This window comes from Panthera pardus, unplaced genomic scaffold, assembly GCF_024362965.1.
Source record: "Panthera pardus isolate Hobbes unplaced genomic scaffold, ASM2436296v1 HiC_scaffold_27, whole genome shotgun sequence".
Lineage (NCBI taxonomy): Eukaryota > Metazoa > Chordata > Mammalia > Carnivora > Felidae > Panthera > Panthera pardus.
In genome coordinates this window covers 3595378-3621672 of record NW_026526843.1, presented here as the reverse complement: position 1 = coordinate 3621672, position 26295 = coordinate 3595378, and positions in this window count along the sequence as shown.

The window sequence follows — 26295 nt, the reverse complement described above, 5'->3', positions numbered from 1 at the left end:
GATTAAAACAGAGAGAGAAAAAGAGAGATGGAGGAAGAAGTGCCCAATCATGCTGGTCACTCTGGAGGTAGAAAAAAGAAACCATTAAGGCTAGCTGTCCTATCTGCTTTGTGCAGCATCATTTCTGAACCATTTGCCTATTCTCATACTAAAGATATATTGAGTTGTCCTAAACCCAAGATTGTTCTATGCACTCTGTGGGTACCAGACCAGAATGTGATGCAATCCACACAAAACCACCTCCACCACTAGAGGTAGAACTCTATAGTCCCTCCTGGTAAATAAATAACAACACAGGATAGTCTCCTATAGAATGAATGGACTTGATGGATCTCACAGGAAGGCTATTTTCAAGTCATGAAGTTGTCTCCAAATTGTTTTCTGTCATACCTCTCAGCAACTTTAACCCTACTAATATGTGGACCAATGACCATACCTCTGGGTGTGCAAGCCCCAACCTACCTTCTTCCTTTCCCTAGGGTCAGTGGTCATTCTCATCTCTAGTTGTAGCTACTCCCATATCCTCCAGTGCTGTAACGTTTCTCAACATCCTGCCAGCCAAGGATATGATTTTCTGCCCTAGGGGATGGTTGGCCCAGAATGAAAGTTTGATGTTAATGAGGCCTAGATGGAGGGTTCAAGCTCTGTGGGACCAGTTATAATCCTATTTAGGGCAATTTGTGCTATGCCTGAAACCTCTGAGCAGCCACACCCCAACAGGCCCTGGATTACAATGACAAACTGGGCCAGAAAGGAGGAGGCTTCCCAGCAAATTCTTCAAACTGCACATGCTAATGGAGCAGGTCCACAGGGGAAACAACTGCAGACTTCAAAGTCCAGAGGTGGTGTAGTGCAACAGGATACATGTGGCCTTTGGAGCTGAAAACCTGGGTGACTTGGGGCAGTCACTTAATCCCTCTTTCTGTTTCTTCATCTTCTTAAATGGCAGTGAGCAGGGTAGACAGGGACTGAAACATGAGCCAAGACATCACATTTATTAAGAGCATACTTTATGCCAGGCACTGTACCCACTACTTCATATACACATTCACTTCACCTATCCCAAATTTCTTCAAGTTATGAGTTATTATTGAAATAATAATGAACAATATAAGAGAGTGCCTGGCTCATAGCACACTTAATAAATGTCAGCTCCCTTCCTTTTAAAATCTGTAGGGAAATGACAAGGATTCCACTTCTCATAGAAGACTGAATAGTGTTCTCCCTAGTGGTTTTGAAGTTTTCAGTTTGCAGTTTGAAGAGGATTTGAAGTAATCATTTTCAGAAGCAATCACAGAATGACAGAGTGGAAGGGACCTTAGAGATTGCTACTATCCTACTCCTCAATGGGTAGAATAGAAAGATACTTGTTATTGGTTCTGCCACAAAGACTATAACAGAACCGTTCTGTTCTAACAGAAGGCATTCTCTCTCCCTAGTGTGTGTGCCTCTTGTGGCTCAGAAAAAGCAACTCCTGACCCTGCATTAGCAGAAGTAAAGGGCAGCTTCAGACTCAGGGTGGCTGCAGGTTAGAGATACTCCTTGGGCTACAAACGCTGCTGCTCTCTAGGAGTTTCAGGAAATGGCTTTGGGGCATGAGAGGGAAGAAGTAGGTGAGAGGCTAGAAGCTACAGTCCACAGGATTCACCATAATTTCATAACCAAATTGGAAACAAAGGCAGAAAAAAAGCAGAGCCATGACCACTGAACAGCCCCATCTTTAGAGATTAGGAAAATGCACAGGGTTCCTCTTTCCCTCTGGGATCTTGAAATCCACTGCTCTCTCCCATAGGCTGGTTCCCAATTCCCACCACAAGTCATTCCCAACCTTTGTCACCCAAATACCCCTATTCAAAGGAACATGGTGTCAAGAAAGAATTATGCTTCTGTAGCTGAAGCTATGCATAACAAGTACTCCAGAAATATTTGCTGAATGAAAAAAGTCAATAAATCAATGCCTGCCTAGAGTGATCCTTTGGCTGTCTCTCTGGAACACAGGAGTAGGGCTGAGTTTCAAAAGCAGCCCATAGGCATTGTTCGTTAGTTTTGTTTCTCACTTCCTAGCCTAGAGCTGGAGAATGGACTTTCTCTGGAGGAGGCAAAGCCTTTCTCCAAAAGTAAAAATGTCTAGTCCCTGCACTTCACCCCAAAAATTTCCAAAAGAATGGTAAGCAGACCTCCAGCCTGGCAAACAAAAGAACTGAGGCCAGAACTACAACTCCTCAATAATCTAAGGAGAGTAGAGATGGGAGAACAAAGCCTCCTGTTCTGGTGACATCTCATCTGCCACTCACTCAAAAGAAAAGTGTGGAATGGTCCCAACCATCCTTCATTTAGAACCCTATCTCTTGTATGGAAATGGCCTGAGTGGGAGTGGGAGGAGTCAGAGAGTCACATGGGTTGTGGGGGTGCAGATTTGAAAGAGGCATGGATCAAAGGAATTATCTTGAAGTATTAGAGCAAATTCCAGTCTAGTCTATAACTTTCTCAAAATGATCAAGCACCCCCATTGCTTGCAAGCTTACCTTATATATATAAAAAAAGAGCCCATAGATTACCAAAGCCTTAAAAGAATCTTGGAACCCTGATATGTACATACACACATTCATGAATTTCAATGTTCACAGGATACTCATGCAGATTCAAACATATACAAAGTGTAAAAAAAAAAAAAACCCAACCAGGGTGACACATATCACAAAGATGCAAATTCATAAACATGTGCATATAAAAACATGCAAATGACACCACACACATGCACATGCACGCACGTGCACACACACACAGTTTCAGACTCAGACTAGTCATGGTTCCCGGGCTAGGTGGAAGAATTGAATGCTCTCCAACACAGTAGGGTGCTGCTACTTACTCCCAACCCTTTCTCTATCTGTCCCAACACTTAAGGTTTTCCCTAACTTCCTCAACTAAAACAAAATTGCAAAAACAACCAGTACAATTTATCAATTATCCTTGGCAGCTGGTGTTTGAGAACTTCTAGAGTGTTTACTTGAAGAACACCTCTCTCTGGAATAAAATAAAATCCAGGGCTGGAAATAGAAAAATACCCCCACAAACTAGATTTTTTCTCCTTCATTATATTATTAAATGGCAAACCATCCTTACACCATACCTCATTGTCCACAGGATGTCTTGACCAAATCCAAATTTTTCTAAAGCATGTTTCACTTTTGAATATACACTTTCCAAAACCTTGCCCCAAGCCTTACCCCTATTGAGGCAACTTCACATCCACCTACACTGAAGCAGTACAAGACCTGACACAGATATTAAGGAAAGAGCAGAAAATTAAGATCCTAAATCATATATCTGTGATCATTGTCCCAAGTCTAATTCTTGACAAGAATTGAGTTGGTAACAATTTGACTCATTATGGCTTTGCCAAGAGTTGGGTGGTGGGTAGGGAAGTTGCTTCACCATCTGCATCACTATAATTGCAAACCCCACAGCTTTTTGTGGAGCTCTTTACAGTTTACAACATGCTGCTGTTCCTTTGTTCCCGTTGTTTCTGTCCTTCCTTTTTTGTCCTTGAGACAGGTCTCTGAAGTTGTTCAAGCAAATTTAATGGCTGTCTCCATTTTACTGAATGAAGAAAATGATGTCCAAGAAGGTATGGTGACATGCGCAAGATCCACAAAACTAGTGTCAGAGCTAGGTCTTGAACCTAGATTTTTAGGACTCTGCTACCAATGCTTTTAAAACTATACCACTACATTCCTTGCGGCCTACCCATGCCACTCCTTCCCAGTGCATACATACATACACACAGACACACACACGGTAAGGCCCTATTCTGGTTTTACTCTTTCCAGGCAACATTCCAGGGCAAAAGAATCATTTAAAAACATAATGACTGAGAAGTTTTCAAAAATAATGCAAAACTATAAAACACATCACAGAAACTCAAAGAAAAAAATGTGGATAAATATAAATGCACACACTTCAAGTACATCAGAGTCAAACTTGTGAAAACCAGCTACAAATATTGATGGTATAAAGATGCAGGACATACAGAGGAACAAAAATTAGAAACACAGTAGACTTGTCGTCAGAAACTATACAAGCCAGAAAATAATTGGGTGACATCTTTTAGTATTGAAAGAAAAATCTATCACCCCAGAAATCTATATCTATTAAAATATTTTTCAAAAATGAGGGCAAAATACAAACTTCCTCAGACAAACAAAAGCTGTGAGAAGTTACTTCTATGTAATATGGGCTACAAGAAATGTTAAAGGAAGTTATATAGGCAGAAAAAGTATGATGCCAGATGGATGCTTGTATCTATAACAAGCAATGAAGAGTGCCAGGAATGATTAAAATAAAAGCAAATATAAAAAGCATTTGAATACTTCATTTTCATTAAAAGAAAACAAGCACTTTCAAGAAAACTTTGGTATCAGTATATTTTGGAGTTTATAACATATGTATAAAATGCATGGCAACAATTGCACAACAGATATTAGGGAAGAATTGAAACCATATTGGTGTAAATTTCTTATACTATCTGTGAGTTGTATAATATTTGAAATTGGACTCTGCTTAAGTAAAGATGTATATTGTAAGCCATAGCGAAGCCAATAAACATAATTCTGAAAAGAGGCATAAAGAAGGCAGTAGAGGAGATAAAATGATATCACAAATATTACTTGACTTATTCAAAACAAAACAAGAAAAGAAGAAAAATAAACAAAGAATAGATGGGATGAACAAAAAACAACTAGCAAGATATAGTTTTAATGTAACCATGTCAATAGTTCCATTAAATGTAAATGGTCTTAATACCCACAGAAAAGTTAGATATTGTCAGATTGCCTGTAAAAGACCCAAATATATGCTTTTTACAAGAATCTTACTATAACTATAAAAGCATTGATGTATGAAAAACAAAATGAAGGAAAATAAGATATACCATGAAAGCTTTAACAAAAACAAAGCTACAATGGCTATATGAATTAATATCAGATCAAAAACAGTTCAGAACAAGTAATATTATGACCAGATGATAAAACGGGACATTATGTAATGATAAGGAATTAAATTAATTAAGAAGACATCATAGTCCTAAATGAGTGTACCTATAAACAAAATTTCAGAATACATAGATCAAAAACTGTCAGAACTGAAAAGAGGAAAAGACAAATACACTATTATAGCTGGATACCTCACACTTCTCTCTCATATAGCAATAGAACATGTAGGCAGAAAATAAATAAGGATACAGAAGGTATGTATAATATTATCAATAAACTTGACCTGACACTTATAGAACACTTCACCCAACAACAGAAGAATATGCATTGGTTTCAGGTGCAAATGGTACACGCACAAAAATGACTTATTTTTCTGGTGCATAAAAGAAACACAATAATTTATTTATATACATTTTTAATTTAACCTACCAAATAAATCTAATTAGTTTAATTCCTTACAAAACCTTTAAAATGTTCCAGGAGCTCTCTGGAACACCTCAGATTGTGGACAAAATATTTCATTCGAGAATTTAATGTGGGGAAGTACGTAAAAAATTATCAAAGGTTTAAATAATTGATTAAATATAATAATAGATCATTATGAAACAATATTTAATTATTGATTTAACCAAAAAGACAATAAAAGATATCAAAGACAAATATATAAGTTTACACAGCAGTGAGCAAAATTTAGCTTTTTTAAAATATTTATTAAGACTTTCTTTTTTGGAGAGTAAATCAAAGACCTGGTAAGTATAGGTCATTATTTTGGTAAAACACAGAATCCTTGTTTTTAGGCAGATGACTTTACATATAAAATTATTTACAATGTCTTATTAAGAGAGGATCAACAGATTAAGAAAACTTTTTTTTAACAAAGAGAAAACAAAAAATTTACCTTTGCATCAGTATGTTTTTGATATTAAAACTCATTTGCTTAAATTTCTTTTCAATCATAGCCAGTACTGACCATACACAAATCCCTTCCAACGAGTCCCTCACCATAAACCTTCTACAACTTTACACATTCAGATTTTGTCTCAAGTTTTCCTTCTTTAAATAACCAGTCTCACTTTAGGACAAAAATACTTTTTTTCCCCCTCAACAAAATGTATTCCCATTCCTCATATGGTTTTTTTTTTCAAAAACACCAATTTTACTTTTCTTGAATATAGATTTGTTTCCCTTATTTATAGTAGTCCGAGTTACATTTATTAGAATTCTTAACTATTAGAATCCTTAGTTTCTAGTGAAAACTAAGTAGCAAGTGATTGTGAACTTTCGCTATCTCAGTATTCTTTAAATTAGGAAATTTATGAGTACATTTCAAGATTTCTAGAAACGTGTTTTTCATAGTACAATATTAAAAAAAAAATTATGCTTATTATTTGAGAAAGAGGCAGAGAGCAAGCAAGGGAGGGGCAGAGAGAGAGGGAGACACAGAATCGGAAGCAGGCTCCAGGCTCTGAGCTGTCAGCACACAGCCTGACTCGGGGCTCAAACCCACAGTCCGCAAGATCATGACCTGAGTCAAAGTCGGCCGCCTAACCGCCACCGAGGCGCCCCCACAGTACAATATTTTTAATAAAGTTTACTAATAGAACCATATTTAATTAGTCTGTAATGATGAGAGAAAAACTCTCTAAAAGACCTGATAAACAAGGGAAGCCATTTTAGATTTCTTTCAAGTCAAAATGACTGTATATAACGTTTGTTCAAACCAAAAGCCTGATTTATGGCCCACTATGCATGCATTGTACATCTACTTTGTGAATGAGTAGCCTAAAGGAAAATCATCTTGCCCTGGAGACATCAATTAATACTTCTACTCCCTGCATTCCTTTATGACAAATCTTGTGATTCCTGCCTATATGCTAATCTATCATCTTTTGAGCTTTTACAAGATGTAAAAAAGTATACAACCCTATAAAAACTGTTTATTCATGGGAACACTTTCTTCCTTGTGAAGAGCTTATTTCCAGGGCAGCTGTCTTAATTTGGGCTCAATAAAAGTCTCTTACCTTTTGAGATACTAACTAAACTTTTGTTCAATTTGCATAGACATTTCTTGGTGAAGTCCACAGGATATCAGGGTACTTCCCCTGAGAACACGGGGCGGGGGCGGGCGGGGCGGGGGGGGGGGGGTATCTTTTGAACTGGGCCTTCAGTACCAGCAAGGTCCCTTTGTTTGTACTCCTCTGAGTTTTCAGCACCTCACAGGTGTATCTGGTGAGAAGAAACACAATAATTTAAAATAATTAAAGCTACAATACAGCTACAAACAAATTCTGACCACCACAATTAAACTAGAAATTAATATTCTGGAAAATATCTTATTATTTGGAAAATAAACAGTACTCTTTAAAAAATCCATGGGTCACACAAGAAATTACAAAGGAAATTATAAAGTATTTTGAATTTAATGAAAATGAAAATGAAATACACCGTATCAAAATATCTGAGCCAGACATGTAACATGTGTAGGGAAAAATTTATAGCAGTGAAAACTTATATTATAAAAGAGAAAAGCTTTTCAAATCAATAATCTAAAATTACAGCTTAAGAAACTAGAAAAAAAAGTAAATTAAATCCCAAAGCCAAAAGAAGGTAAGAAAATATAAAGAGCACAAATCAGTGTCAGAAGAAAGAGAAAAACAATAAAAATCAATGAAACCAAAGCCTGACTCTGAGACAAGAACAATATTTATAAACCTCAAGACAGATGGATCAGGAAGAAAAAAAGACATAAATTGCCAATGTTACAAAGGAAGGAGAGACATTACTACAGCTCTTTCAGAAATTAAAAAGGCTAATAATAAAGGACTATTCTGAAAAACTTTTGCCCATAAATTTGATCAGTTAGATAAAATGGAAAAATTCCTTGAAAGATACTGCCACTGCTCACTCAAGAAAAAACAAGCTATCTAAATGCTCCTATATCTACTACAGAAATTAAATTCATGGTTAGAAACCTCCAAATAAACAGAAACAACAGCATCAATTATAAACAAACTCTTCCAGAAAATAAAAGTATAAGAAATCCCGTGTAATACATTTTGTTATACCACCCTTACTCTGACATCAAAACTGGACAAGGGCAAGACAAAGTACAAATATCCTCCCTAAACATAAATGCAGAAAGCCTTAACAGAATGTCAGTAAACTAAATCCAGCAAATATACAAATAAAAATACATCATGATCATGGTAGGCAGAATAAAGGCCCCCAAGAGATGTCCATGTTCTAAGCCCCAGAACCTATGACTATGTTATGTTATATGGCAAAAGAGAATGAAGGTTTTCAAATGGAGTTTAGGTTCCTAATCAGGTGACTTAAAAATAGGGAGATTATTCTGGATTTTTAGTGGGCCTAAATGGAAACAGAAGGATCCTTAGCAGTAGAAGAGGGAGACAGAAGAGTCAGTGTCAGAGTTATGCGACAGGAGAAACACTTGACTGGCCATTACTAGCTTTGAAGATGGAAGGATCTCACGGTCCAAGCAATGTGAGAAGCCCCTATAAGCTGAAAAAGCAAGAAAACAAATTTCCACCCCATGAACTTCCAGAAAAGAACACAAGCCTGCCAACACCTCCATTTTAGCCCAGAGAGACCAGAATCAAACTTCTGATCTACAGAGCTGTAACAAAATAAAATTGGGTTGTTTTAAGCCACTTCATTTGGGGTGATTTGTTATAGCAGCAATATGAAATTAACAGGGGCTTTAATGGGTGGGACCAGGCATTAGGGTTGAAATAATCCATCATGAAGTACCATTCACTCTTTTCAAATTAAGAACAAGCCAAATTGGGCTGCTAAATGGAGAAGCAGTGGGGATAATCACCCTTTTTCTAAATAGGTCTTGTATAATGAGTTTCAGTCCTTAAGAATCATGTTTTATATTGGGCCAAATTGACTAGAATAGCCAAAATAATTTTGAAAAAGAACATTGGAAGACTTATACTCCCTGCTTTCAAGACTTACTATAAAGCTTCAGTAATTAGGAAAGTGTGGTACTGGCAAAAGGATAAACATACAGATCCAGATGAGTTGAACAAAATAGAAGACTCTAGAAAGAGACCCAAAATACATATAATCAATTGATTTTTTAACAAAGATGACAAGGTATTTAATGGAGGAAGGGTAGTATTTTTAACAAATAATGCTGGAACAATTGGACCACCATATACATACAAATTACCTTTAACGCATACTATGTACCATATTAAAAAAACTCCAAATGTATCACAGTTCTAAATATAAAACCAAAACCTCCAATACTTCTAAAGATATTCAGTGTGACCTGGGCTAGGCAAAGATTTCTTAGAAAGAACACAAAAACACATACAACAGAAGAAAAGCTTTATAAATTTGACTTCATCATAATTCAAAACTTCTGCTATTTGAATGATACTGTTAAGGAAATACAAAGGCCAGTAGAAAATATTTGAGAACACATGTCTGATAAAGGACTTGTGTCTCTAATATATAAACAACTCTCACAGCTCAAAATTGATAAAACAAATAACCCAATGAAAATTTGAGCAGTTTTAGACTCTCCAAGAAAAAATGTTCAATATAATTTTGGGGGGAAATCCAAATTAAAACCACAATAAATGACAATACACATCTCGTAAATGACAAAAACAAAACAGCTACCCTGACATTACCTGATTAGGATGCTGAGCAACTAGAACTTATATGCATTGCTATTGGGAAGGCAAGATAGTATAGCCCTTTGGAAAACAGTCTGGTAGTTCTTATAAATTTAAATATGTAACTTATGGCCCAGTCACCTCACTCCTATGTCTTTATTCAAAAGAAGTGAAAATGTATGTCTGAAAAACCTATAACAAAATTCTTTTAGCAGTTTTACTCAAAAGGGCTAACAAAGTAGGATAAACCCAAATTTCCATCAACTTACGAATGGTAAAATTGTGGTGCATTTATCCAATGGAACACTATTTGTCAGTGAAAGGAACATACTATTGATACGTGCCAGAACATGGATGAATCTCAAAACCATTGTGCTATGTGAAAGAGGGCAAGCACAGAAGGCTGTATAATTCTATGATTCCAGTTATCTAACATTCTGGAAAAAGCATATCTATAAGGGAGAGAAATCAAATTAATGGTTGGAGGGGTGGATGTAGATAGAGCATTGGCAGCAAAGGAAAAGGTGGAGACTTTTGGGGATGATGAAAACATTCTATGTATTAATGTAGTGATTAAATTATTACAAATTTGTCAAAACTCAGAATTGTACACTTAAAAAGGGTAAACTTTACTGTATATAATTCCTCAATAGACCTGCCTTTTTAACAAAGGAAGCAAAAATAAACAGTGGGGATGAATTCTAGGTTCTTGAGCAGGAAAGTGATAGGATAAAACTGGCCCTTTTATCTAATCTCTTTTTAGAGATTAGATTTTTCTCAGGATAGATTAAAAAGAAGGGTAGGGATTTGGTAGACCAGTTGTGCGTTGTGGGATACAGAATAATCCAGTCATTAGGTAATGAGGGACCGTAAGAGATATCCTGAAATATTTGAAAATTTGTCATTTCAGAAAAAGTTTAAACTTATTCTGTGTGGCTCCAGAGGGTAACTAGAAACAACTAGAGCTTTTCTGATATGTCATATGTCTGTATATTAATGAGCTCTCTGTTAAGAAAAATAAGTGAAGTGGATATCCACAAAGTTGAGAGGCTACAGGCTGCAGGGGTTTGGCTGACAGAGGAAGAGGATCAGAGAAGAATTTTTAACCTTTACTTTGGCTGCTCCTAGTGACTCCACACATTTTCCTCTGAGATTCCCATTATGTTCCAAATTTCTCCTTTGGAAGCCAGACACCCAGGTAACTCAGCCTCAAATAGTCCAGAGAATTTGAAGAGACTAGTCTCTGTTCAACAACTTTTGCTTTTCAGAACCTGAGATAAGCTCAGAGAGAAGTTACTTGTCTCCAAAAATGTAGGAACCAGGTAGACAACAGTTCAAGGTGGACCCCAGGCAGTTGATTTTTAAAATCTTTTTTAATGTTTATTTATTTTTGAGAGAGAGAGAGGGAGAGAGAGAGAGAGACAGAGCATGAGTGGGGGAGGGGCAGAGAGAGAGGGAGACAGAATCCCAAGCAGGCTCCAGGCTCTGATCTTTGAGCACAGAGCCCGACGCGGGGCTCAAACTCACAAACGGTGAGATCATGACCTGAGCCAAAGTCTGACGCTTTACTCTCTGAGTCACCCAGATGCCCTTCGGCAGTTGATTTAATCTGATTTGAAGGGTAGAGACTGTAGAGGGCATGATTGAGAGTACTGGAGCATGATCAGAGTGCTGTTTTACATTGGTTCAATACACAGGTAGATTTTCCTCTACATTGTGCATACTGCATTCAGATAGAACTGTGATTTCTCAAGTCTAGCTTAGGTTAGTGTAAAAGTTTTAGGGGCAAACATGAAGAAGTACTTCCCCTTTTTCAAGAAAGTGCCTAGTTTTCTAAAGCTATAATTTTCTCTTTCCCTGATGCCTTGGGAGGGAAGTTTCTCACCTCTCACACTTGCATTTTAAAAGCCAGCTGCTAAGAGGCTTTTCCACCAGTGCTCAGAAGTGAGGATGCCCCATCTTTTACCTACCAAAATTTTCCAAACAGACCAGGATATGTGTCCTGACTCATCCCAGTCCTGTTGCAGAATTTCAGGTGGTGATTTTATTTGACATCCAGACAGTTATGAAATGATGAAGGCATTAGATTTCCCCAGAATAAACATCTCTTCTCCCTCTGGAAGTATTATGGGGCTCTTCCCGAAATACTGACACCATGAGATTTCAACCAAAGTAACTGCTTTAAGTTATCTGCTTTCCTTCCCCAGACACCTTCCCAATCTATCAAGTAAGTCTGGGTGTCCTGAAGTTGTACTTTATGTTTGGGGGTCTTTTAGGAAATGGCTACTAAGTCCTGGAATAATAAGGGAATACCGATCATTGTCAATATTCCCTAGGTGACAATACCCACTTAATGCAACAGGGATGTCTCCCCCCGTCCCCAGCCTTGAAAAGTGGTACATAGGTTGTTTAATTTTTGCGAATCAAATATTTTGAGAATGCACCAAGAAAATTAATCTTAATAATAGAAAGACTTGATGATCCTTTGTTTTATATATCTAGTTTTTCACCTGTCACGCTGGCTTCAAGCAGAGTGCAATTCAACTGTAATTATGCCAGTCATACCAGGCAAGGACAAGCTCAAAGCCAAGATCTTCAGTTCTGTCTGTACACCTCCACTACAACTAGCTCAATCAATTTTTTTAAATCACTTATTAAAATAGTTACTTAGGAAACCACAAACCTAACCTTAGTATGACCTTTGATTTTGATTCTTGGCTATGTCTTACATATCAACAATGAATAACTAAAAAGTAAATGTTCTATCTCCATGACTCTACAATCCTAACTAATCAAGTTAACTTCCCACCACTTGACATAACCATTTGAACAAAACTGATTGAATTGATCCATTTGGTCAGTTGATCTTTTTGTTCTTATTTCATTTTCTCCACCTCTGCAATGCCCTACTTAGAAATCTTAAATTTCCTAAATAGAAGGCAGAAATTACCAATCAAACTAAAAAAAATAGCACCATGAGAATAGGTGGGCTTTGGAAAGGGGATGGAGGTTGCATAATGGACTGTACTCAAAATTTATCTGACCTTAAGCAAGGTCTAAACAATCAGAAGCCTCTGCATTCTTCAATCATTCGTTCACTTCACCCATCACGGTTCCATTTTTGTGCACTTCGATGGCTTTATTGATAAAAAAAAAAAAAAAGAAGTTGTAAGAGGAAACACACTCCCTATGAGTTCCTTCAAAAGTATCCAGATTTGTACAGGGGAGGACAAGGTTAGGGAAGAACCCTTGGAAGTATGTGAGTAAAGGCATTTCAAATTCTGATTGGATGCAACTCCCTCAGGGATTTAGTCTGTGTTCATGGTACTTCATTTGTGGCTGTTTCCATAGGCTCAGTATATGGCCAGGGTCTAGGGGACTATCGGTGCAGGCAGCCCCCAAATTATTCTATAATCATTTCTCCCAGAAAGCCAACCCTGAGAAGGCAATAGACAGATAAATCTATAGTTGTGACTGCTCCTGAGCCTATCCAATTATCCACAAGTATAACTACTCTTCTTTAGCGTCATACTGCTAGTCTGTCTTATCTCTCTGGTTGTCAATGTCATCCTCATCCTCCTCATCTGGCTTAATCAATTGTGCAGTCTTATGTATCTTTTCCTTAGCAATCTCTCTTTCCTGGTCATCTGCTACTGCAGTAGCAGCAACCCATGCATACTGGTCAATGGCTTGATTTCCATGCTTACTCTCTTGTGACCCACTACTTTCCCCAGATAATAAACTCCCCCTCCTTCAGCATCATGAAGTGCTTCCACCTGGATGCTATGACCTAAATATGGGCTATAACCATCTGTTATTCTCTATGTTACCTACTTACATAGAGAGTCTCTGCATGAGTCTGGTGGCCAGCTGCTGGATGACAGGAAACACTTTCAGTGAAATGGTCATATCCATCATGTCATTACTCTACTGTGCCTCCACTGTCTTCAACCATTCCATCTTTAAGATCCAGACTGTGCTAAATCTGACATTCTCTTATACCAGCTTCAGTGAGCTGGTGCTGAGCAGCAGTACCATGAGCCTGCTCTGGCCCTTTGGCTTTGTCCTCACCTGCTGAATGCCTCCTTTCGCTTCACTATGCACCTTGCCGTTTCAAAGTCTTTTCCATCTACAGTTCATATTTGGCTCTGGTGGCCATGTCTATGTACCTAAAACCTCATTCATAGGTGTCCCAAGATGAAAACAAGCTCTTTTCTATCTTCTATGGATGTCATCACTGTATCCATGCTCTACACCATCATCCATACCTCTAGCAAGGAAGTGAAGAATACCTTTAGGAAGTAAGTAGTGGAAAGTAACTCAAACTCATGGACCAAGACTTACTGCATGATACACATGTATGTCTGGGAAACCAAGCATCAGATAACTTATTTCTATACAAATAGATACCTAAAACCTCTAAGCATCATGTCAAATACTTTGAGGGCTCCTGACATGGTCCTAGCTCTTAAAGGAGTTTCAAGGTAGGGGAGGAAAGGTAAGTGTAGCAGTAACAGCAATATAAGAGCAAAAATATAAGCAGGACATGGTAATGTTGCAAAAGATATGTCAAGATCATGGCATCCTGTAAAGGATGAGAAAGAGCTCACTTTACATTGTTTAGGTGGGTTCATATTAAGCCTCAGGATGGAGTTGACAACATCTGTACTTCTATTTCCCATATGAGGAGAGTTTAGATGGGGGAAGATAAAGCAATGGGAAGAGCATCCCAGGCAAAGGTGATAGGAGAAACAAAAGTTTGAGGATGGAAAGAGAATGATACAAGAAGGGGAGAGCAATCCTCTTTGATTGGAGGGAAAGTAATGTGAGGAGAAGTGAGAGAAGAGGATGGAGAATTTAGCATATGGGGATAACTCCCAGCCAGGAGTTATTTTGGGAACTCTAGAGTCAGGCTTCCTGGATTAAAATCCTGGCTCTCACAGCTGTGTGACCTTAAGCAAGTTGTGTGATCTTCCTGAGCCTCTCTGTTCATTAACCATAAAATGGGGGAAATAATAGTTCTTACACTTCATAGGATTATTTCAAGGATAAAAAAGAATAGTTAAAACTGAGAACAAACTGAGGGTTGATGGGGGGTGGGAGGGAGGGGAGGGTGGGTGATGGGTATTGAGGAGGGCACCTTTTGGGATGAGCACTGGGTGTTGTATGGAAACCAATTTGACAATAAACTTCATATATTGAAAAAAAAGAATAGTTAAACCGTGGAAAGTAGCTGGAACAATGTAAACACTCAGTAAATGTTAGTTATTATTATCATTATCCTTGGTTTCCCCATTACTCACTGGAGTGAGAAGTTCTCCAGGTACTCACCATTTCTGACTTGCTTCTATTTACACTCACAAATTGTTCTGGACACATAGTATGAGATCAATCCATGTTTGAAGCATACTTGAGTATATGAATGAAGGAATGAGTGAATGAATAATGAGTGAATGAATGAATTGCACTGTCTTCTTATTTTATTTTTTTAAATGTTTATTTTTGAGAGAGAGAAAGAGAGCACAAGTGGAGGAGGGGCAGAGAGAGATGGGGACAGAAGATAGGAAACAAGCTCTGTGCTGACAGCAGAGAGTTCAATGCGGGGTTTGAACCCATGAACTACGAGATCATATCTGAGCCAAAGTCAGATGCTCAACCAACTGAGACACCCAGGTGCCCCTCTTTTTTATTTTTATTTTAATTTTTTAATTTTTAAAATTCAAGTTAGTTAATATACAGTGTAGTATTCGTTCTAGGAGCAGAACCCAGTGATTCATCACTTAAGCATGATACCCAGTGCTCATCCCAAAAAGTGCCCACCTTAAAGTCCATTACCCATTTAGCCCATCCCCGCCACGTCCCCTCCAGCCATCCCCAGTTTGTTCTCTGTATTTGTGTCTCTTCTGATTTGCCTCCCTTCTGTTTTTATCTTATTCTAACTTCCCTTCTCCTATGTTCATCTGTTGTGTTTCTTAAATTCCACATATACGTGAAATCATATGATATTTGCACTATGAGTCTTCTTATATTAGAGTCCCGATGTAAGATTTGTTGTAAAGTCAAGATTCCTCAATGCAGCACATACGTATAGATACCTATATGTCATCATATGCTGCCTTTAGATATCTGCATTTTCATTTGTCCAGTCTTTGGAAGGTGGTATGAGGGCTAAGTATGTACAAAACTTATGACGGCAGCCAGAGGACAGAACCCTGACCAGCAAATAGGAGAACTACGTTTGAACCCTGGCTTGATACCATGTGATCTGAGCAAGCCATTCAACTTATGAGCCTCATTTCTTTTTCATATTTAAAATGGGATGATGATACCTGTATTTCAGGGTTCTAGTAAGAATCAAAACAGATAAATTAGGTGAAAGTGTCTGGCATTCCAACTGATGTTTCTTTCTAGTTTTACATAGTACTAACTAATATTAAAATATACCTGTTGGTTTTCCTGAAGTTTGACCTATAGGAGGGACAGGGACACTAAGCACACCAGAAATAGGCAGAGTAAGGACATTCTGGGAGATATGCACACACCATTGACAACTGATAACAGGACCACTTTCCAATGATGCTCTCTAACAGCTGCCAGCATGCTAGAGTTCGGAGTTATTTGTGACTCAGTGCAATGTCTGCTATGCCTCCAGACTCTTAATTTTCTCAGTACTTGGCAGGCAATAGTGGATCAATAAATGTTTGCCAAATTGATTTCAGTTACAGATCCACTCTTCCACCACTCATAACATTCTCTGTCTCTGTCTCTGTCTCCTTCCAGCCTGCCCCCTGCCCCATTCATATATTCAGTCATTCAATAAACACTCACTATGTATCCACTGAGTGTCAGGCCCTCTGCTAGGTTTTGATAAACACTGCTGTAGTGGAAATTACCTTCTCATCCTGTTTCCAGTCTCATTCTGTCTGTCTTCCTTACTCTCTTGTTCTCTTGATTTTTTATATTATTGCTCTGATTTTATATCCCCTTTTGTCTTCTCCCTGTTTCTCTAGCTCCCTTTGCCCCAGGCCAATAACTGACTAACCCACTTCAGTGCTGCCCTGACCCCACACTCAGTGGACCCCCAGGACTCCCAGGAGTTCCTGGCCCCTTATTCCCTCTCTGAGACCCTCCTAGTCCCCAGAGACAGCTCCGTTCCTGGGAAAATTGGCACAGACATCCCAGCATCAGGTCTTCCCAATGAGAGTTATTCCCTGTGCCACCAATGTTTTCATGCTCTGTATGTGCAAGCCAGACTAGGCATGTGAGTGAGATGGGACCTCCCTGAAGCCCTTCCCGAAGGTCACCATTTAAAATTCTGGGATCTCTAAGGAATTGTGAGAAAGTTCCAGAAAGTTTCTTTCTACTCTCACTCTTCACTCATGACCCAGACGTGTCCTACTTGGCTTGTAGCTCCCTATCTGGTGTTCCCTGATGCTCCTGGGAGGTACTCAAATTAATTCATACACAGCTTAAATTCTGTAAGCACTTACTTCTCTCAAGGTTTTTTCCTTTTCCATGCAATAACTCCTTTAATCCTTAAAACAACCCCAGGAGATATTTATATTGTCCCCATTTACCAATGAGGACACCTAGGCTCAGAGAGATGGCATAACTAGCCTAAGATCCAACAATTAATAAGTGGCAGAGCAGATACAGAAATGTGAATCTCCTCCTTACCAATGATCTCTTCCCTCCAACCCCCGCCCATTAGTGGACAGTATATTGTGAGACCTAGTGATAGACACTCAGTGATTAGTCACTGAAGAAGAAATAATGTCAGCTTTTATATAGTTCTAGGTCTTTCCATTTACAACTACCAGTCTGACATCTATTGAGTGTCTCACAAGAATCTCAAACTCATATGTCTCAAACTTAACTCAACATCCTGACTTCTCCTTCTACTTCCCTCTGCCCAAACCAGTTCGCCCCTCCCCTGCTATTAGCTAATGCCACCACCATCTACTAACTTGTCTGAGCCAGAATCTTACCAAGGAGGTCACCTGTGCCCTTCTCTTTCCCTGTTCACCTTGATTTTACCCCCATGCCCAATCCTGATGATTTTACTTCCATAATGCCTTGCTAAACGCTGACCCTATTTTCATTTGCCTACTGCCAGGACTGTAATTCAAACCCTCATTACTTTTTGCCTTCACTTTTGCAAAAACCACCACTCTTCATTTTTTTTAAGTCTTTTTTGTAGGTTCTTCCTCATCAAATGCTTAATATTGGAGCACCCCAGAGCTGAGTCCATAGACCATGTCTCTATCTACAGTTGCTCCCTTGTGATCTCATCAGGTCTCATCATGTTAAATATCCTCTATGTGCCATCAACTCCTTAATTATTAGCACCAGAATGGATGTCTCCTCTAAACTACAGATCCACATATCCAACTGCCCATTGGAAACTTGAATGGCTAATAAACAAACACCTTAAACTTAGCACGCCCTAAACCAAACTCCAGATCTTCAATAAATCCTAAGCCTATTCCTATCTTAGGCTTCCTCATTTTGGTACATGGTGACTCCATTCTTCCTGTTGCTTAGGCCTTGCTGGTCCTAGGACATAGCAAACATACTCTCATCACAGGGTCTTGCTATTTTCTCCATCTTAAACGTTTTTCCACTGAATATATATTTGACACACTCCCTCATTTCATCTAGGCCTTTACTAGAATGATATCTTACTAGTGAGGGCTTCCCTGACCACCCTATGTAAGATAGCAGGACATCTTCCTCATCACTCTTTACCCCTTATTCTGCTTTTCTCTTCAACACATTTAATACTGTTTAACAAATAACATATTTATTTGCTTTTTCCATTTATAATATATCCCTGCCCTTTAGAATGCAAGCTCCACAGGTCAGGGAATTTGTTTTGTTCACTGCTGTATCCAAAGCACTTGGGAGGGTGTCTGGAACATAACAGGTATTCAATGAAAATTTGCTAAACTGATAAGTGAGAGGAATAAACAAATTAATGGTTATATTAATGACTATATATACTCTGCATTTTTTTGGCTTCTGATCACTTACTTATGCTGTTCCATCTACCTGAAATGCCCATGGAAATCTTACTCATTCTCCTAAGTTCCAGCTCAATTGTTGCTTTTTCTGTAAAGCTCCATCCAACTCCCCTCCTCACCAGGCAGAATTAATCTTCCGCTTAAGTGGTCGTATACTGCTTTAATCCTGGCATATAACTTTCTATAGCACTCATCACTTTCTGCCTTTTAAGTTAGAGTTATCCTATGTAAAAGGCTGATCTCATGACAAAACATTGAGCTCCTTAAAGTATGGTATTCCCTGAAGTGTCTAGGATAGTGCCTGGAATATTGTTAAATTGAATGTAACGGAACTAAATGCTTATTATCTGAATAGACAACTCCAATTAAGGATAATTAGCCTTGATAATAGCAGTGTTACCAGCAACTCAGTTAATGAACTGTAATTGCTCTTCCCAGACATGGACATTAAGCGGTATTCAGCTTTGGGCTGCAACATGTATGGATCTCTTCATTGTTATCTTTAGGTCTGGGAGTTGATGCTGCTGCCTAGGCAATGCTAGTGCTTTCTATGCTCCCTCCTCAGGGCTACAGGCATAAACAGTAGGGAGCCCGTGGCGGGGGTGGAGGGTGGGGGGGAATGTCTTTCCCATTATACTGGGGGTGACTCCCTGGTGCAGAACAATGGCTTCCTCTTCAGCTGGGGGCTACTTAGAATGGATGAATAATGTTTCCATAGTCAGATTGGGAGATCGCTAGAGTAAGCAGACCATTGCTTCTCCATAACACTGAGAATACGTCAGGGTAACAAGTTTCTCCCGATGGATGTGCCTCCCCAGAGTGAAGAACATCTCTTAAAAGTTGAAGCCTTCTTAGAGTAAAGCAACTTAGTCTCTTCTATCAAAATTGAAACTACTCCATCATGCGAAGGACTATATAGTCTAGATGGGGAGAACCATATGGTGGTGATCTCAACCAGTCTTGTGGATTTAAATATCAGTCTCATGGATCTAAATATTATCTATAGGCTGAAATCTTCCAATTAGTATCTCCTTTCCAAGACCTCTTTTCTGAGCTCTAGACTCTTATACCCACCCATCTAATCTCTCTGTTGGATTATTTAAAAAGCCTCTAATTGATCTCCCTGCTTCTATTTTTGCCACCCACCTAACTGTCCCTTCTCAACAAAGCAGACCCAATGATCTTTTAAAAATGTAAGTCAGAACATGACATTCTTTTGTTCAAAACACTTCTTTGAATCCAAATATTTTTGTATTGTGGTAAAATACATATGACATAAAATTTACCATTAGGTATATTTAGTGCATTCACAGTGCTGTGTAATCATTACCACTATGTAGTTCCAGAACATTTTTATCACCCCGAAGGAAAAACCCCTACCTGTTAAACATTCATTTCCTGTTCCATGCTCTAACCAGCCCTTGGCAACCACTAATCTGCTTTCTGTGTGTATAGATTTTCCTATTCTAAATATTTCATATAAACAGAACCATACAATATGTGGCCTTTTGTGTCTGGCTTCTTTCACTTAGCATGCTTTCAAGATTCACTCACATTGCAATACATATCAGCACTTCATTCCTCCTTATGTCTGAATAATATTCCATTGACTAGATATACTGTATTTTGTTTATCCAGTCATCTGTTTGAGTTGTTTCCACTTTTTGGCTATTTTAAATAATGCTTCCATGAATACTCATATATAAACAACTTATATAAACAACTGTTTGAGTCTCTGTTTTCAATTATTTGGAGCCTATACCTAGGAGTAGATTTGCTGGGTCATATGGTAATTCTATCTTTAATTTGTCAAGGAACTGACAAACTCTTTTTCCACAATGGCTGGATCTAAATTCCACTCAGAGAAAAATTCTATACAAAAACGTAAAAGGCCCTACATGATCCGCTCCACCATGTATTAACTCTCTGATCTTACTCATTCTGCTTTAGCCATCTTGACTTCATTTGCTGTCCCTCAAACTCACCAGGGACACACCCATCTCAGGGTTTTTGCACTTGATATCTCCTCTGCCTAGAACACTCTTGCCCAGATATCTCTGTGTGATGCTCCCTCACTTCTTCTAGGTTTTTTTCTCAAGTATCATCCTACTTCTCTAAGTAAAATTGTAACCCTACTCCCACTCCAGCACTCCCTATTCCCCTTTCCTGCTGCATGTAACCCTGAAGTCAGCTAGGGCCACCATAACAAAGTACCACAGACTGAGTGGATTAAACAACAGAAATTTATTTTCTCACACTTCCGGAAGCTAGAAGTCTGAGATCTCACAGGGTTTATTTCTTTTGGAGCCTGTCTCCTTGGCTTGTAGATGGCCATCTTCCTCCTGTGTTTTCTCATTATCTTCCCTTTCTACATGTCTGTGTCCAAATTGGTTCCCATATGGACACCTACCATATTGGATTAGGGCCTACCCTGATGACCCCAGTTTAATTACCTCTTTGAAGCCCCTGTCTCCAAATACAGTCATCTTTTGAGGCACTGAGCATTGGGATTTCAACATATGAATGAGGGGACAAAATTCTGTTCATAACACCTGCTTTATATTTTCCTTAGCATTTATATCTGTCAGACATACTGTATATTTTACTTACATATTAAATTTATTGTTTATTGTCTTTCTTCCCCACTCAAAATTAAGCTCAATTGAACCAGTAACATCTATTTTCCTACCAAAATGTCCCCAATGCCTTGAACCATGCCTGGAACACAGTAGGTTCCCAATAGATATATGTTGGATGAATGAATATTACCTTCATCAGACTGAAGGTTCCTGAAGACTGGCAGTCCCTAGAGAAATGAAACTACCTATCTCTCATCAGCCAGTCTTTTCTTCATGGTCAGGAACCACAACTCCTCCCAACTGCGATTCTTCTCTCATTAAATACCAAGGGTAGTGTGTTTTGCTTTATATGAAATCATTCATTGCAAGTCCAATGTTAAAAGAAAAAAATCAATGCCTAGTGAATAAATTCTCTTTAATGTGAGTCATGTTAACAAAACTGCAGATTTATGACCCAACCATCTACCCTCCCTACTTTGATATTTGGCTTTTGATGTTAATTTGATTCATTTATCTCTTAACAGTGTACAAAGACTGCTGAGCAGAGGAACTTTTTCGTGCCATAGAAAGTGTATTAAATAAAAACTAAATAAAAAATGAGTCCTGGTCCCCCATTTGTCCTTAATTTTTTTGTGCAACCTTGGCCACACCACTTCCCCTTTCAAGGACTCCATTTTCTCATGTGCAGAATTAGAGAAAGGGAAAAAACTTATTCTATGTTCCCAATCTTACTGAATGCCACCATCATTTACCAAATTGCTTAGGCCAAAATTCTTATTGTAATCCTGGAATTTCTCTCTTCCTCCCCCTTTATATCCAATCTATCAACAAGCTCTATCCTGTCTGGTCCTATCCATTCTATCTCCTAAATATATCTTCTATCAGATATATACTCTCCTTTTCCACTGATACTACCCTGGTGTAAGCCAACATCATCTCTAATCTGAACTATTGCAATAATTTCTTACCTGGTGTACCCACTTGCATCTTTATAAACAGCCTACCTATTTTTTTTACGTTTTTATCTAAATTCCAATTAGTTAACATACAGTGTAATCTTAGTTTCAGGTGTACAGTATAGTGATTCAACACTTCCATACAACACCTGTTACTCATCACTACAAGTGCACTCCTTAACCCCCTTCATCTATTTCACCTATTCCCCAACCCACCTCCCCTCTGGTACCTATCAGTTTGTTCTCTATAGCTAAGAGTCTGTTTCTTGGCTTCTCTCTCTCTCTCTCTCTCTCTCTCTCTCCTTTGCCCATTTGTTTTCTTTCTTAAATTCCGCATATGAATGAAATCACATGGTATTTGTCTTTCTCTGACTTATTTCACTTAGCCTAATACTCTCTAGTTCCATTTATGTTGCTGAAAATGGCAAGATTTAATTCATCTATGTTATTCTCCTATTTAAAACCAGTAGACTCCCCTCATTACTCTGAGGAAAAAGTTCTGTAATGCGGTGTCTAAAACTTTTATAACCTGGCACCTGCCTACCTCTCTAACTTCATTTCCTGCTTCATTCCTCATGTTTCAGTCCTTATGAACTCTCCACATTGGGATATTACTTACTCCAGAACCTTAGCTTAGATGTGGACCCTGTCTACAATCCCCTATACACTCAGATCTTTCCCCTTCAAAAGACCACTCTCACTCATCTGACAAGACTCACCTCAAGTGATGTCTCATGCAGGAATTCTCCTCTTTATCCCCATTTGGAACAAATTGCCTCTCATTTATGCTTCCATGAAATTTTGCTTCCACCTATAACAACATTATAGCCTTGTACTGTAATTGTCTAGTTAGCCACCATTCTCCTCCATGAGACAATGAACTCAATGGCAAAAGTAATGTCTTATTCATCCTGATATATCCAGTGCTAAGCCCCAGTGCCTTACACATAGCAAACACAGAATCTAGGTTGAAAATGAAGGCAAAGTTCCCTTCTAGGATAAGTGGAAAGAACCATGAGCCAATAAATTGGATCAAGTCATAAAACATTGGTTCAAGTCCCTACTCAGTCTCTTATTAACTGTATGACCAAAATGTATCTGTGTGAAATAGATTCTAACCAATAACATTTAGTGAGTGTGTACTATGTGTCAGGCACTGTGCTGGGTGTTTTACCTAGAAAAATCCCATTTAGGGGTGCTGGGGTGGCTCATTCAGTTAATATTCTGACTCTTGATTTCAGCTTAGGTCATGATCTCACGGTTTGTGGGATCAAGCCCCACGCTGGGCTTCACACTGACAGCATGGAGCCTGATTGGGATTCTCTCTCCCCCTCTCTCTCTGCCCCTACCTCATTGGTGCTTGCTCTCTTTCTCTCTCAAATAAGTAAACAATTTTTAAAATATCATTTAATTCTTACAAACAACCCTCTGAAATAGATATTAGTATTACATCATTAGTTTTTTAAAAATGAAGAAATAGACTTCATGTTGATAAGTGAAATGATCAAGGTCATAGAAGTTGAGATATGGAATATTGTGGACTTTATAAAAAAAAAGTAAGAAGGCAGAAAGTCACCTTGCCTCCAAGTTGAGGGCACTTATGATGTAAGACCAATAATAAGTCATAATCTCTGGGGCAGAGGGGGGCAGTGGGCATGACAGCCTGGAGGCCAGCAACCCCAATACTGCAAGGAAACCTGGTTAACAGTCTAAGGAAAGTGGTAAGGTTGGTGTGGGAAAGCAGGAAAGAAGCTTTACATTTTCATTGGAGCTTATTTTGTGGCTGACAGCTGTAGATATTGAGAGATAGGTCATCAGCTTCTACTTTTGCCTCCTTTTCCTTTTTTTCCCTTGAAAAGATGTGCGTGCGTGTGTGTGTGGGGGGGTGGTTGAATCTAACTGAGGGTATAAAATACATATATGGACCATGGTGGCATTATTTCTTATTAGCTACTGACTGCCTCTCTCCCTACCCCTTCCTTGACTCCCTTGAGTGACTCTGCAGTTTTGGGGCACCCTGTTCTCCAAATCTAAAGGGGCCTCCTAAAGAGAACATTTCCTCCAGTTTGTCCTTCCCCTGAATAGCTCAGGGTTTCTTAAAAAAGCGGGGGGGAGGCATAAACCCTAGGTCTTGGCTAGAATTCACAGAAAAAGTCTTCAACTGGCATCTGATTTGGCCCTGAGAATATCTTAGAGGATCATTCCTCATAGTACTCTGAGATGACGCTCTCAGACAGAGGAAAAATAATAGAGGGACTGGGTCATATGATAAGAACTTGTAGAATAAAACTCTTTTTCTATAAAACTGGAAAAATATATTTAAAAATGGGCAGAGGGACCGAATAGACACTTTTCTGAAAAAGACATGTAAATAGACAATAGGTACACGAAAAGGTGTTCAACATTATTTATCAGAAAAGTGAAAATTGAAAGCACAATGGGATATCACCTCAAATCTGTTAAAATGACCATTACCAAAATACAAGAAATAACATACTTGGGCAAGGATGTGGGGAAAAAAACCTTTCGCACTATTGCTGGGAATGTAGATTGGTCCAGCCACTATCAAAAACAGTATGGGGGCACCTCGGTGGCTCAGTCAGTTGAGCGTCCGACTTCGGCTCAGGTCGTGATCTCCGCGGTTTGTGAGTTCGAGCCCCGCATCGCGCTCTGTGCTGACAGCTCAGAGCCTGGGGCCTGCCTCGGATTCTGTGTCTCCCTCTTTCTATCTGCCCCTCCCCCACTCACACTCTGTCTCTCTCTCTCCTTCAAAAATAAACATTTAAAAAAAATTTTTTTAATGTTTACAAAAAAAACCAGTATGGAGTTTCCTCAAAAAATAAAAACTAGACATAGAGGTGCATATATCTTTTCAAATTAGTGCTTTTGTTTTCCTTTGGGTAAATACCCAGTAGTGGAATATAAATGGAGCCCAAATGTCCGTCAACAGTTGGTTGGATAAAGGAGATGTGGTATATTATATATAATATATATATATATATTATATATATATATATAGAGAGAGAGTATATATTGGAATTATATAGTATATAGCATATATAATGGAATAGTATATTATGTAGTATATATAATGGAATATTAGCCACAACAATGTATGATATCTTGCCATTTGTGACAACATGAATGGGCCTAGAGGGTATTATGATAAATGAAATAAGTCAGAGAAAGACACATAACATATGATTTCACTCATATGTAGAATTTAAGAAACAAAACAAATGAACATAGGGGGAGGGGGAAAAAGAGAGGGAGGCAAACCATAAGAGATTCTTTTTTATTTTTGAGAGAGACTCTTAACTATAGAGAACAAACTGAGGGTTGTTGGAGGGGAGATGGGTGGGGGGATGGGTAAGTGGATGATGGACATTAAGGGGGGCACTTGTTGGGATGAGCACTGGGGGTTGTATGTATGTAATAAATCACTAAATTCTATTCCTGAAACCAGTATTACACTATATGTTAATTAACTAAAATTTAAATAAAAACTTGAAACAAAATAAATACATAAAATAAAATAAAATATATTTTAAAAAAACAAGCAAATAAACAAGAAGCAAAAATGGACCCATAAATACAGAGAACAAACGGATGGTTGCCAGAGGGGAGGGGTGTGGGAGGATGGGCAAAAGGGGTAAAGGGAAGTGGAAGATACAGACTTCCCATTATGGAATAAAGAATTTATGGCGATAAAAGGTACAGCATAGGAAATATAATCAGTGGTATTGTGATGGCATTGTATGGTGACAGATGGTAGCTACACTTATGTGAGCATATTGTAACATATAGACTTGTTGAATCACTATGTTGCACACCTGAGGCTGATGTAACATTATGTGTCAACTATGCTTCAATAATATATAATATATAATAATAAATAATAAATAGAGCTTCCAATAATCCAGCAATTCCACTGTTGGGTATTTATCGCAAGAAAATGAAAATACTCAAAAAGATAAGTCAGACAGAGAAAGACAAATACTGTGTGATATCACTCGTATGTGGAATCTTAAAAAGTTGAACTTGTGAAAAAAGAGGGTAGGATGGTAGTTACCATGGGCCAGGGGAAGGGGTAA